The following is a 13,428-nucleotide window of genomic DNA, read 5'->3' as shown; positions in this document are numbered from 1 at the left end:
TTAGTTGGTTTATGACAAAAAATATCCATTGGACAGGGTTATTTCAATGATATTGCTGAGTACCTTCTTTTGTGCACAGCGTGATTGTGGATAGTTCCTGTAAATTCTTCATAATTCTCTATGGAATATATTTCACTTCAAAACAGTCATCCTCACAGAGATATTTCTGTTTCACCTGTTGTAATGCATGCAATTATATTTGAAATATGACGAGAGACTCGTAAGTATCAGTGTATTAGTACCTTGCACATTTTCATCTGTCTGATGTTGGAAAAATAATTCAATTATTAGTAGTTAAACTTTACTCACCTTTTCAGGCATTACGTTGCGTTGGTGATCTTATATCTGGACACCCTAAAAACATTGATGCCTTTGCTAGCAAAGTTCTCGGGGAAGGACTTCAAGAACCTGTTTTGTATTCAATTCTTCGAATCATTCTGCGGACTTCCAGCGTAGAAGAGTTTGTTGCAGCTGATTACGTTTTCAAAAGCTTTTGCGAGGTCCGATAATACATTTATTTCTTTATTTTCCCCTATTGTACTGATGATTATTGTGGCTGATCTGTCTCATTTGAAAATTTATGTGTTTCACTTGATTCGTTTGAATCAGAAAAACACTGATGGGCAAGCAATGTTGGCATCCACTTTAGTTCCTCAACCATATTCCATGACCCATGCTCCAATTGAGGAGGATGTGAACATGTCATTTGGAAGTTTCTTATTCTCGAGCTGAATTTTGGAATAGATCTCTGTCATTATCTATATTCTTATTGTCTGTTTTAGGGTTGCTTCGGTTATCTTTACAGCTTAATCATGTTGATTAATTTGGTGAGACTCTTTGTGTTTGTATTGAGGTCAGGAAGACAAGATAGTGATACTCCGACGCTGATTTTGGGAATGGATGTCTCCCATGGGTCACCTGGTCGATCAGGTCTCCCATCCATTGCTGCGGTGCGACCAACATATCTTTTTTTTTGAATTTTTTTTTCGCAATCGTTTCAATAGTGTTAAGAGATATTCATGTGTTTGCTACACGCCGGTTGTTGGCTCCCGATATTGGCCATCCATTTCAAAGTATGGTGCTTCAGTCAGGACACAATCTCCTAAAACGGAGATGATTGATACTTTGTACAAGCCACTGCCAAATGGACATGACGATGGGATCATCAGGTAGTTAATTTCAGATATTATGAGATGTTTAATTTTAATCAAAGCTTAGCTTGATACTTATTTTTGCTGCATCTGATTCATTTTCTAATAAATTTACTTCAAATACAAATCGGTAATATATATTATGAAAGTTCATGGATTAATATCTTATTGAAGTTGAAATTAAACTGTATATCCATGCACAATTTGTGTAATATAAAACATGCATTAAGTCGAATATCTATTAGATTGCCTTGCTTTAAAGTCGAATAAACTTCGTTTTGCAGTGAGCTTCTGGTGGATTTCTATCAAACGAGTAACTGCAAACCATCACATATCCTTATTTTCAGGTATCCAAATTCATAATTTTATTAGAGCTGTTTATGACTAACGAACAATGATAAAATGATACAACATTATATTATTTTTGCCAATTAAATTTTGTTGTGATGATGACCCCCCTCAAATTTGATAGTTGACTTTAAGGTGCTGAATGGAGGGCCAGCTTCAAAGCTCGCCAAAACTGGGCTCTCTGATCGAGAACGACGATGTCAAGTACAAAACTGGACTCTGAAATGTATTTTGGTACTTAACTACATAATTACTAAGTAACTATCATCTTGTTCGAATCTCTAGGTGCTTATTATAGAGGCTAGGATTGGTTTTACAAACCAGGTTTACGAACTCTTGCCGTATTTCTTACACAAGGTATGTATTAATAATCAAAAGCAATGTCAATTTTACTGCTGTATCTTTTTACTGATTGTAAGATAGTGAGTCTGATTGTGTATCTTTTTACTGCTGTAAGATAACAAAATATTTTCCTCTTATTGTCAGGAGGAGTGCAAGAGTTTGCGTCAGAACATAAAATGTAGACTTATTAACCGGCTGAGAGTGATAGCTATATTGTCTTCAATTTTTTCCAACTTCTTTTTTTTTTTTATTGTAATCCAAGACTCTTCTGAAAGAATTGTAACCTTCTCTACAGGGTGATGTTCAAGAAAAAGCAATAGCTTGATCTTCAAGCTGCCAGGGTCAAAGATGTAAGTTCCTATTTTTTTTATAAATATTATTGTAATTATTTGTCTCTTGTATCTTAATAATATCAGCAACAACAAAGAAGCATCAAATTTATTTGAGGATACCTTAACAGTAATAATGACTCTATCTTTAGTGTATATAATAAGAATAGTGTCTGATCATCAAATGTGTTGAAAAATTGCAACTTCTAAAGTCAGAAGAGGAACACCAGCGCAGATTAGAAGAAATTCCAGAAATTCATGCGGACCCAAAGATGGATCCAAGTTTCGAGTCCGAAGAAGAGGAAGCAGATGATAAAAAAACGAGGTTTGTTTCTTTTACTTTCTCGGTCAAGGAGTGCTATGTTCTGTGATAACTTACAAGTCCGAATAATTGGGACAAACAAACAGGTTCAAGGAGTGCTCGGTTTGAATCATCTCACTTGGAAAACAAGGCTGTCTCGACGGGAGTTTCCGAACCGGCTCCTAAAATCAACGAATATGAGAAAGTCTGGAACTACAAGGACCCGTCTTTTGAAACTTACTTACGTTAGATACTTGTGTAGAATAAATGTACAGATCTTGGTTTTTTACAAGGAATTGAAGTAGAGAACTCTTCTCTTTTCAGGCAGTAACTTTTTTTTTTTAAAATGAACTGAAAATCACCACCCCAAAGGACTCAACCCCAAAGGAAAATGATGTCAAGATGTTTGAGGCAGAGGTATGATATGTCTTCAGTTTCCAAACACAACTTGAGAATATGGTTTTTTTTTAATCATCTTAAACATATATTGAACTTTGTTGTAGAGCGACTCAAAATCCCCGACAAGATGTGACCATGCCGGAATTATTCAGGTAGCGTTTCTTATCATAGCGTAAGGGCATAAGTGATAAATTATTTTGAAAATGTATTTGCTCCTTGTGTATTGCATTGTAGTGGTGAATGCTTAATGTGTTTGTCTGATGATCTCTTGCCATCTTGATTTTACTTTCCAGAATTTTTTTATGCACACATAGGTGCCGGTGAAAACATATACGATGGAACCCATATAAGCTCCCAGTAGTGTAGCCCAACATCTTTACTAATGCAGCTTGTGTACTTTATTTTTTTCCTTCTCATTGCCTCGCATCTTTTAGAAGTTTATTAATGGATATATTTTCAGGCCCTCATCTTTGCCTATACTTGGTAGAGTTCATGATAAAATTCCAGATTACAAGGTTAGTATGTTAAATCATATATAGTTTCTAGATCATTCATGCGCAAATTTTGTTCTCTGACCTTGTCTTAATTTTCAGCCATGGATTGGTGTCAAGTCCTACTCAACTTCAGGTATCGCTAATCTGATCAGTAATAATATTATCTTATTCCTATCAACTCAGTTTTTAAACAGCCGCAGATATAAGGGTCTCATTTTCTCAGAGTAGATATAAGTATTAGCCTTTTCCAATTAAGTTGTAGGCAATATTTTCTCCAATAATAAAAGATTTAGGAAGTTGATTGCTAGTGCAGATTCACATCAAGTCATTAAGTTGTAGGCAATATTTTCTCCAATTAAGTATATCGATATATGTTCTGCAGAATCAAGGAAATATTGCAAAGTGGAAAAAGAAAGAAGGAGATAAGGTTAGCTGTTAAGTCTTTAGATCACCAAGATGGAGTTCAATTTCCATTACTAATTTTGGGTGTATTTCTTATATTCCAAAAACTTGTAATGCCATATTTATGTAAATGATATTTATTATTGATTGAATGAAATATGAGATTTTTGGATATTATTATTATGTGTTTTATTGGATATTTATATATTATAAATGTATTTAAATATATATTTTTATTAAAAAAATGCTCTACGGAAATAAGATGTAGTCTATATTGTAAAAATATAATTTCATAAATATAAACTACAGCTAAACAATGTAGTCTTCAACAGAAAAGAATGGAGTTATAGGCAAAGAGATAAGACTCCAGTGCAATAGATGCCACAAAAACGCCGTAGTTTGTCCAACTCAATTAATTATAACTACTCTTTAAAGCTGTAGTGTTTATTGTCTCAAAATTTGAACAACTACATTATAAAAATGCAGTCTTCAACAGAAAACACTGGAGTCATAGGCAAAAAGATAAGACTCCAGTGCAATAGATGCGACAAAAACGCCGTAGTCTGTCTAATTGACTCAATTAAGACTACTTGTTAAAACTGTAGTTTTTTTATCTTATGTAATTGAGTTCTATATAACTACAGCATAACGTTGTAGTAATTATGGATGCCACTAGTAAGACTACATCTAAACAATGTAGTTATATATTTTAACTACAGTCTTATAAAACAGATACACTACGGCCAAACACTGGAGTCATAATCAAAGAGATAAGACTCCAGTGCAATAGACGACAGTCAGTAAACTGTAGTGGATTTAAAATGACTACAGCGTTCGGCAGTAGTTAGAGGCCAAATTTCTGGTAGTGAACAAATAAAGAAACATCTAGAAGCTCCTTCTAGAAGACCCAAACCGTCCAACCCAAGGGAGAAAGATGAATTATTTTGTGCATTGATGTATGAAGATACTTTACAAAAGAAAAAGAGGAAACAAATTTCCTCTAGAAGGAAATAGGTCATACGGCCAAGGGAGAGGCAAGCAAAAGAGGAAACAAATCCTATGTGGCAATGAGACATATCTTGGATGTGCAAGTGGGAAAGAGTAAGAAAATATTTTATCATGAATATGTGATATTAAATAGAAAAGGGGAAACTACCTATTGAAGGTAAACCTCCTCCTATTAATATCCCACCTCATTCACAACTCACAACACACAATTTTAGAGATTGAGAGATTCTCTCTCTAGAAAAGTGGCCGCCCATCTCTCTCTCTCTCTAACCCTTCTTGTTCTTTTGTTTTGGCACCTAGGTCCTCATTAGACCTAGCATTTGTTTTAGCTCTTTGGCTCAAAGACTTTTTTTTGAGTCATCGTGTTTAAAAGTGCCCATACACTAAATCCAACTATTCTGTTAAGACTCTAATGGTAGAAACTTTCGTGGTTGCTCAAAACTTTTTTTTGAGTCATCGTTTCAACCTTTCGAAGGCTTCTCAACGTTCAAGCTCCATTCGAGGTTGGTACCGAGTAAAAACTAAATGTAGTTTTAAATTTTAAATTATATGTTCATGCACTTTGTCTAGGTTGTAAAAACGTTTTACGTGTTTTAAAGAAATTTTTTTATATTCCGCCGCCTGCTAGAAGCGATAAAACTTTTCTTAACCCACTATTCCAACAAATGGTATCAGAGCTATGATCAAAGTATAAGAATGTGCATATGATTTAAAATATGAGTTTGAAAATCGTTTCCTTGAATTTACTCGAGTAATGGTTTTGCTAGAATTGTTATTGTAGATTTTTTTAATTTATTGCTCGTGTCTTTAAATTAAAAAGCATGTTGATTTTCTAAAACCTTGGGATTATATTAAAACACATTAGAATCAATTCTAAAAGTTTTTAATTTATTCATGATCAAAATCATTTTTGATTAGTTTGAGAAATTTCGGGTAATTTTGTGACAAGTAATATTGTCTTGCTTATTGTGGTTAATTACTCGCTCGTTTTATTTTTGTTGTTATTATCTCTTGTGCTATACTATTAATATATTAATAAGACAAATCTCAAAGACATAATAACTTAATAAAACGTTTTGTTACACTTAAATCTTTTGCACTTAAGTCCCGACTGAATTCTGCCCAGTTTTCCTTGAGCTTAAAAATTCCTACTATAAAAGGGACGTATCTTAATGCTCGTAACTTGGAATTTAATGGTTTTTAAACCAAATAAAATTTATGTGAGTCTACTTTCCAAAACAGTTATAATTAGCTCAATTAGACATTGGAGTCGCCGTTTACGGCATTTTTACTCCGAGGTGTTCGTTGTCCGTGATTCCAAGATTTCTAGAAAATTTAATTTTGAATTCCGAATCTCGACTCCCATTCCAATAGTTCTAGAACTCAAATGAAAAAATTTCCTTGAGCAAAAATGTTTCTCTAAATGTTATAAACATAATGTGTAAGATTGAAAAGTTCTGATTTTTTAATATTTATTTGAAATTGAACTTTACAAAAACTAGTTTGAATTTTGAAAAACCGTTTTCACTTTCAAACTTGAAAATATTTTGTTATCCAAATCAAATAAATTTTGAAAATGTTTTCAAAACTATATCTATATCACTTATGTTCAAAATCTATTTACTTTTGAACATTTAAGTGGGAGGTCTCTTCGTAGACTAGTCAAAAAATGCAAGAAGATGTGTAATCTCAAACTTCAAGTGTTCGAATGAGTTATAAGTTCACACTACCGTCATACACTTTCCCGAGTAGAAAATATAGGAAAATGTCTGATTATGTACCTTGTGCCTTTATGCACTAACACTGCTCTTCCTAGAAACATGATGATTTAAGGTTCAATTTCTAGAATTCCACTCTATCGCTCTATAACTAGGAAATGTGTTTCCGAACTTATAAGAGACGATGTGCCAACTCTAAAAACTAAGTGAGAGGGTTATACTTGTTGTTTGCAACCCACGATCCCCAATACTAATGAAAATTATAATTGTCGCCATACTAAGAGTCACCCTCGTGGCCCTCTCTTAAATAAGAATACTCAACGTCGCTTTGCTCATATCATTACTCAATGAGTTATGTCCGAGAGTGAGACAATGAGACAAGGCCTCCCCTCGGTGGATTGTTTTTCAAAGTTGATCTTTTGGACTAAGTGGTTGGTTACACACTTAGACTCAATCCCTAGTAATCCTCCTTCGAGACCCTGCGAATGGATGTGAGTGATCAAACCTTTTTATAAGGTGGCTAGTCAAATATGATGTATTGACATCTTTGCTATTCATTAATAATGAGTCATTTACTTATGAAATGAGACTCTTTGCAGCCTTCCCTCGAAGGAGTAGAGTGTCATTTCGTTCATAACACCTTTGGATTTTTCCTCTCTTGTTTATCCTAAAAACTTTAACAAACTTAAATCCTAAATCAAAAGAATAGGCATAAACTTGTTTCAATTTAACTTCAGCAAACATGTCTCTCAACCATCATTTCCTCAAACAAACTCGAAACCAAAAACTACGTTGATTGGAGAAGTAACCTCGACATCGTCCTTACTATTAACAAGCACAAAAGGGTACTTACCACCCTGTGTGCTCCTCAGACGAATAATGATTCGACACAAGAGAACAAAGGCACCTTGGCGAGGTGCTATATCTTAGCATCTATGAACAATGTGCTGCAACAACAACATCATGACATTGAGATAGCCGCCGACATGCTTTACAATGTCCATGAGATGTTTGGAGGGCAAGGGCATCAGGCCAGACAGCAAGCAGTAAGATAGTTTATGAAATGTTGCATGAACGCTGGGATTCTTGTCAGGGACCATATGATGCTGATCATTAGTTACCTGAATGAGATGGAAATCCTAGGATATGAAATTGATGGGGAGACTAAAATAGATATGATCTTAGAAACTCTCCATAAATCTTTTGATACCTTCAAGCTGAACTACTCCATGAACAAGCTAGAGTACACTATTACTGAGCTAATGATGGAGCTTCACACTGCTGAAGGTCTCACTAAGAGAAAGAAGAACCAAGGAGAGGCACATGCTACTGAGCACAAAGCCTCCACCTCTGAATTTAAGAAGAGACCTCACAAGGCCGAGAAGAAGAACTGTCCTGCCTACCTCAAAGCAAAGGAAAATAGTAATGTACTTATTACCGAAGCATGCTTAGTAGTTGATAATGTATCAACGTGGATTCTTGACTCCGCTGCTACCAACCATATTTGTTGTACTTGACTGGTTTCAAGAAAACCAAAAGCTTAGAGGAAGGTGACTTCTCCTTCAGATGGGTGATGGGATCTCAGTGCCAGCAAAGGCTGTGGGATCAGTGATGCTATCTTTTGAAGATTGAATTTTAAATTTAAATAATGTTTATTTTGTTCCTTCCTTTGGGAAGAACTTGATATCCGTTGCTCGTCTTTATGAGCAAGATTATTGTTTAAAGTTTATTAAGAATGGAATTCGAATTTCTCTTTCCAATAATTCTTTCGTCACTGATGCATGTATGTAGAATACTCTCCTTTACATTTATCCCACGCAACCTTCGCTTTTAGACACTGAAATAGATAATGATCTAGTTAGGAAGCCAAAGAGGGTCAAACTTTCTGATTCCTCCGATCTAATAAAATCAACATATCTCTGGCACTTAAGACTTGGTCATATCAGTCTACACATGATTAAGAGACTTGTGAGGGAAGGTCCACTCCAAGCCTCTGCAATAGGTTCATTACCTACTTGTGAATCTTGTATAGAAGGAAAAATGACTAAGCGACCTTTCTCTGTTAAGGGTCGAAGAGCCACTCAGTTGTTGGAACTCGTACATTCTGATGTATGTGGTCCGCTCAGTACACATGCACGGGGAGGATACAAATACTTCATTACCTTCACCGATTATTACTCAAGATACGGTTTTGTCTATTTCCTCAAACACAAATCCGAGACCTTTGACGTATTTAAGGTCTTTCGGGCTTTAGTGGAAAAGCAGACTGGCAAACAGATCAAAAATTCTTCGATCCAATTGAGGTGGTGAGTATATGTCTGGAGAGTTCGATGACTTTCTTAAACAAGAAGGTGTCGTTTCTCAGCTTACAACACCTGGCACACCTAAACAAAACGGAGTGTCAGAGAAAAGGAACGGAACTCTGATAGAGATAGTTAGATCGATGATGGGTTAATCATCACTCCCTATTTCCTTTTGGGGATATGCCCTCGAAACAGTTGCTTACATTTTGAACCAAGTTCATCTAAAATGGTTCCTGGTACTCGTTATGAACGATGGACTGGCCGTAAAGTGAATCTAGGCCACATCCGAATTTAGGGTTGCTCTGTATATGTGCTAAGGCAAAAGACTAGCGAGTTGGCAAGTAGGTCAGAATTGTGTCTATTTGTTGGATATCCGAAGGAAACAAAAGGTTTCACATTCTATAGTTCCGAGGACGACAAGAGTTTTGTTAGCACGAACGCTCGTTTCCTTCAGGAGAACTTTATGAAAGATGTAAAACCTAGAAGCAGAATTGTGCTTGAAGAAAAGTTGGGTAGGAAGCTTCTACCTCGTCTGTAAAAACTGTTCTTACCCATAATGAAACACAACCTAACTCATGAGAACCTCGTCAAGTAGTACTTCGACGTATTGGGAGGGCTTCTCAAAAGCCTGACAGGTACATATCTTATAGGGATACTCTCATAGCCGTCTCTGAGATGGATGACCTTGTTCCCTACAGCCATGCAATGGCTGGTTCTGAATCAAACCTTTGGCTTGACGCCATGAAAGTTGAAATGCATTCGATGTATGTCAACAAAGTCTGGAAACTTGTAGACCTTCTCGAAGGGATTAAACCGTAGGGTGTAAGTGGATATACAAGAAGAAAAGGAGTCCGGATGGGAACGTCGAGACCGTCAAAGCACGAATAGTGGCTAAGGGTTATACCCAAAAAGAAGGAATTTAATATGAAGATAACTTCTCGCCAGTCGCGATGCTTAAATCCATCCGCATACTTCTATCCATAGCTACAGCTCTCGATTATAAGATCAGGCAAATGAATGTTAAGACTGCCTCCCTGAATGGAAATCTTGATGAGCGCATTTATATGGCTTAACCAGACGGTTTTGTGAAAGAAGATCAAGAGACCAAGGTTTGTGAGTCGCTTAAGTCCATTTATGGAGTAAAGCAAGCATCTAGGTCGTGGAATATTAGATTCGTTGAAACTGTGAAGAGCTTCGGTTTTGAGTAGTCAATAGATGAGCCATGTGTTTACAAGTTAATACACAAAGGCAAAGTTGTGTTACTTGTATTGTATGTCGATGATATATTACTCATAGGTAATGATGTGGGTAAATTATCTGAGGTTAAGATCTGGCTAGAAAAGTAAATCGATATGAAGGATCTAGGAGAAGCCGCGTACATTCTAAGGATCCAAATCTTTCGAGATTGGAAGAACCAGACTTTGTCACTCTCTCAAGCAGCGTGGAGACATGGAAGTGAAGAAGATCTCAACGGTGGACAACCTGGCAGATCGATTCACCAAGGCCCTGGCCAACAAGGTCTTCGACCAGCATCATTTTATGTTTAATATAAGTATTATGGTTATTATATTTATTTAACTATCCGTTTGGTGTTATCTATGATGTTGCGATTATATGATATGCGACTTGACCGACGTCGCGGTGCATGAACCAATGGGAGCTCACGGGTCGTGACAGATTGCGCGCACTTCCGAAGTAAGTAACGTTCAGAAGAATCTTTCGCTGGGGAAGCAACGGTGCTTAGGGAATATAAGTATCAATAACCGTATAACAGAATAATTGACCTTTCTCTATACAGGTTGAACTTGGAGGATCTTGATCACGAACTGACTATACCAGTTGACACACGTCACGATGAGTAAATATAATTCTAGTATAAAGGAGGGTTCAATCTTGGCTTATATAGTTGAGTATTTGACCAAGATTAAACGAATCGGTGGAAGAAGAGAAATGACTACTTCATGTTTGTAATTGGATTTGTTAAGCTCCTATTACTAGTTCCATAATCCCCGATTCGGCTCTGATAAAGACGGATAAGAATTCTCTCGTAATAATGAATGTTATTATTACAATCTCAAAGCTATAAATTGTTTAGCAACGTTGATTCGAAAATTTGTCTATTTTCCGAATTAAATATTTATTGTGGAATTAATTATTCATTGTTCGATCAAGTAAATAATTGTTTGAATTTTAAGTTGGTCCTTATGGACACTGTAAAATTCGAAATTCCTTGGCCTAGTTCCAGCAATGTGGACGCTTACTTTGGGTAGATAATACCCAATATTATCTATTTAATTAGTTGCTAGATTTGTGGATAAGAAATCAGGTAACTAATTAAATAAGAGAGAGAATAATAACGGTAGAGATATTCTCTCTATTAAATAAGAAAATAAGATATTGTCATTTATTATCTCTCATAATTAATTTTCTAATATATAGGAGAATAATAATGGTAGAGATATTCTCTCCATTAAATAAGAAAATAAGATATTGTCCTCATTATTCTCAAATATCTAGATTCCTTAAATATAGGAGAAAAATAAGAAATTATAATATCATAGATTATGATCTGATGGATGAAAGAAAAAAGTAGGATTTGTAGTCAAGATCCAACGGTTCATGCTTAACTACAAAATAGGAAAAAATAAAGGAGAATAAAATATATCTAGGAGATTGCTAGAATATTTCCTTTCTACCTCTATAAATAAGGGTCTAAGAGAAAGAAAAAATCACTCAAGCTGATAGCTAAAAATTTCGACCAACTCCCATTGGGTTGGAAGAAATTCTTTCTCTCCCCCTCTCCCTCGGAATTCCGTGATTCCATTCCCATAAACACGATACAATCTGAAATAATAAATTAGAGTCGTAGTGAGACAGAGGAATGTTGAGAAAGATGTCACCGACGTCCTGTGCGACATTGAGGAAGAAGAAGAGGTAGCTCATCCTGATGAGAGCTTTTCCTTGGCTTATAGAAGATCTGTTGGAGGCCAAAAGCTCCCTAAGGATGTTCCTCCTACTCCTCTGGGCAATGTCTCTTTCGACGAAGAAGATCGGGTGAGGAAGTGGACGTATATGTATCATAGGACTGTGTTTCCTGCGAAAGAGCTATCCAAAGAGGCTCTGAATTTTGATGTGATTATGGAGCTATTGAACGATGCATAGTTCCTCAAGACTGTCAGAGAGATAAGTCCTTACTATCCCAAGTTGGTGAAGAAGTTTGTCATGAATCTATTTGCCTCTATTGATCAACCACATTGTCCACTGTTTAGAAAAGGCTATGTGCGTGGGCACTGCTTTGATGTCTCTCCCTCTATGATCAATGACTTCCTGGGTCGTGGAAAGATTATTAATGCTGATTCTCCCATCCATGGATGTTGTGGCTAAAGAGCTCTCAAATGACGAGAAGAAGACTTTGGCCGAAGAAAGGTTCCCTATATTCTTCTGATCTCTCTGCCAAGTACTCCGTTCTGTATAGGATAGGTATTGCTAATTGGGCCCCTTCCTCTCACGGCTCAAGCATCTAGGTTGACTTGGCATGTCACATTTATAAAATAGACGTGAGCTTCTTTTGATTTTGGAGTGTTTGTGTTTTAGAACTGGGTCAAACATGCCAAGTCTTTTGCTGTGAAGCTTCCCATTGGCTTCCCCTCCTTGATCTCTAGGATTCTTTTGGCTCAAAAGAAGGACGTCTTTCGTTCTGATGATATTGTTTGAAAGGCTCCAAGTGAACTGACCTTTAGTCGTGATCTTGTCATGCCTTCTGTCGTGACATGTGTCGCCACTGGTGGAACTTTGAAGGTTTCTATTCTTTCTGAGACTGTGCCGAGTGACATTCTCAAAGCTCTTTTTGAGGAAGTCTCTTCTGTCAAGGAGATCATTGAGACATCTACTCGCTAGAAAGCTGTTTGTAAGGGTCTTATTAATGGGATGACCCTCCCCCCCCCCCCCACCTGATACTGATGGTGCTTTTACCTCACAGCCGACACAGTCTACTCAGCTACCCCCTTAGAAGTTCTGGACGCTTTATCAAATATTTAGGGTTTCTAGACGTGCATGATTGGCAGACAGCAAAACTATTTTTTTATAACAGCGGTGTATTTCTACAAACACAATCCTAGAAGTTTTAGCTTTTGTGAGATTGGGTTTTGTGTTTGCGTGATTGAAGTATGCGTATGCGTTGATATTGGATATGATCAAGCATCGAAGCATACTTGAAGAATGGAATTGAGAGGGGTCTCAAATTCAGGAGTCCTTGTTTTGGTAATTGTTGTCGGCCCGTCCCGGGTCGACAGCGCCCGTGGGGGCCCGAGGGAACCCTCCCCGGCCAACGGCCGGGTCATGGCCGAGAGGCCCAAGACCGGTCCACCCAGCCAGGGCTCGGCCTTCACTCGCCCTCTCTGCCTCGACCTATACTCGCCCTCTCGGGGCTCGGCCTCTACTCGCCCTCCCGGGGCTCGGCCTCCACTCGCCCTCCCGGGCTCGGCCTCCACTCGGCCTCCCGGGCTCGGCCTCCACTCGCCCTCTCGGGCTCGGGCTCGACTCGGCCTCCCGGGCTCGGCCTCCACTCGCCCTCCCGGGCTCGGCCTCTAGTCGCCCTCCCGGTCTCGGCCTCCAGTCGCCCTCCCGGGCTCAG

General features: G+C 37.5%; 1 long non-coding RNA gene across 1 annotated transcript; it reads left to right on the top strand.

The window, feature by feature from the left end:
• Positions 1–996: 996 nt before the first annotated feature.
• Positions 997–3,921, top strand: LOC149404235 (uncharacterized). Its single transcript, XR_016295541.1, has 4 exons — positions 997–1,169; positions 3,331–3,385; positions 3,464–3,497; positions 3,747–3,921. It is a non-coding gene; the product is annotated as an uncharacterized LOC149404235 (long non-coding RNA).
• The last annotated feature ends 9,507 nt before the right edge of the window (positions 3,922–13,428 follow it).

Source organism: Urtica dioica, chromosome 2 (genome assembly GCF_054948205.1).
Source record: "Urtica dioica subsp. dioica isolate 48M chromosome 2, U.dioica_male_clone48M_v1_H2, whole genome shotgun sequence".
In the NCBI taxonomy this organism is placed as follows: domain Eukaryota; kingdom Viridiplantae; phylum Streptophyta; class Magnoliopsida; order Rosales; family Urticaceae; genus Urtica; species Urtica dioica.
Note: the sequence above shows the minus strand (reverse complement) of the source record. Positions and strands in the feature narration are given on the sequence as shown.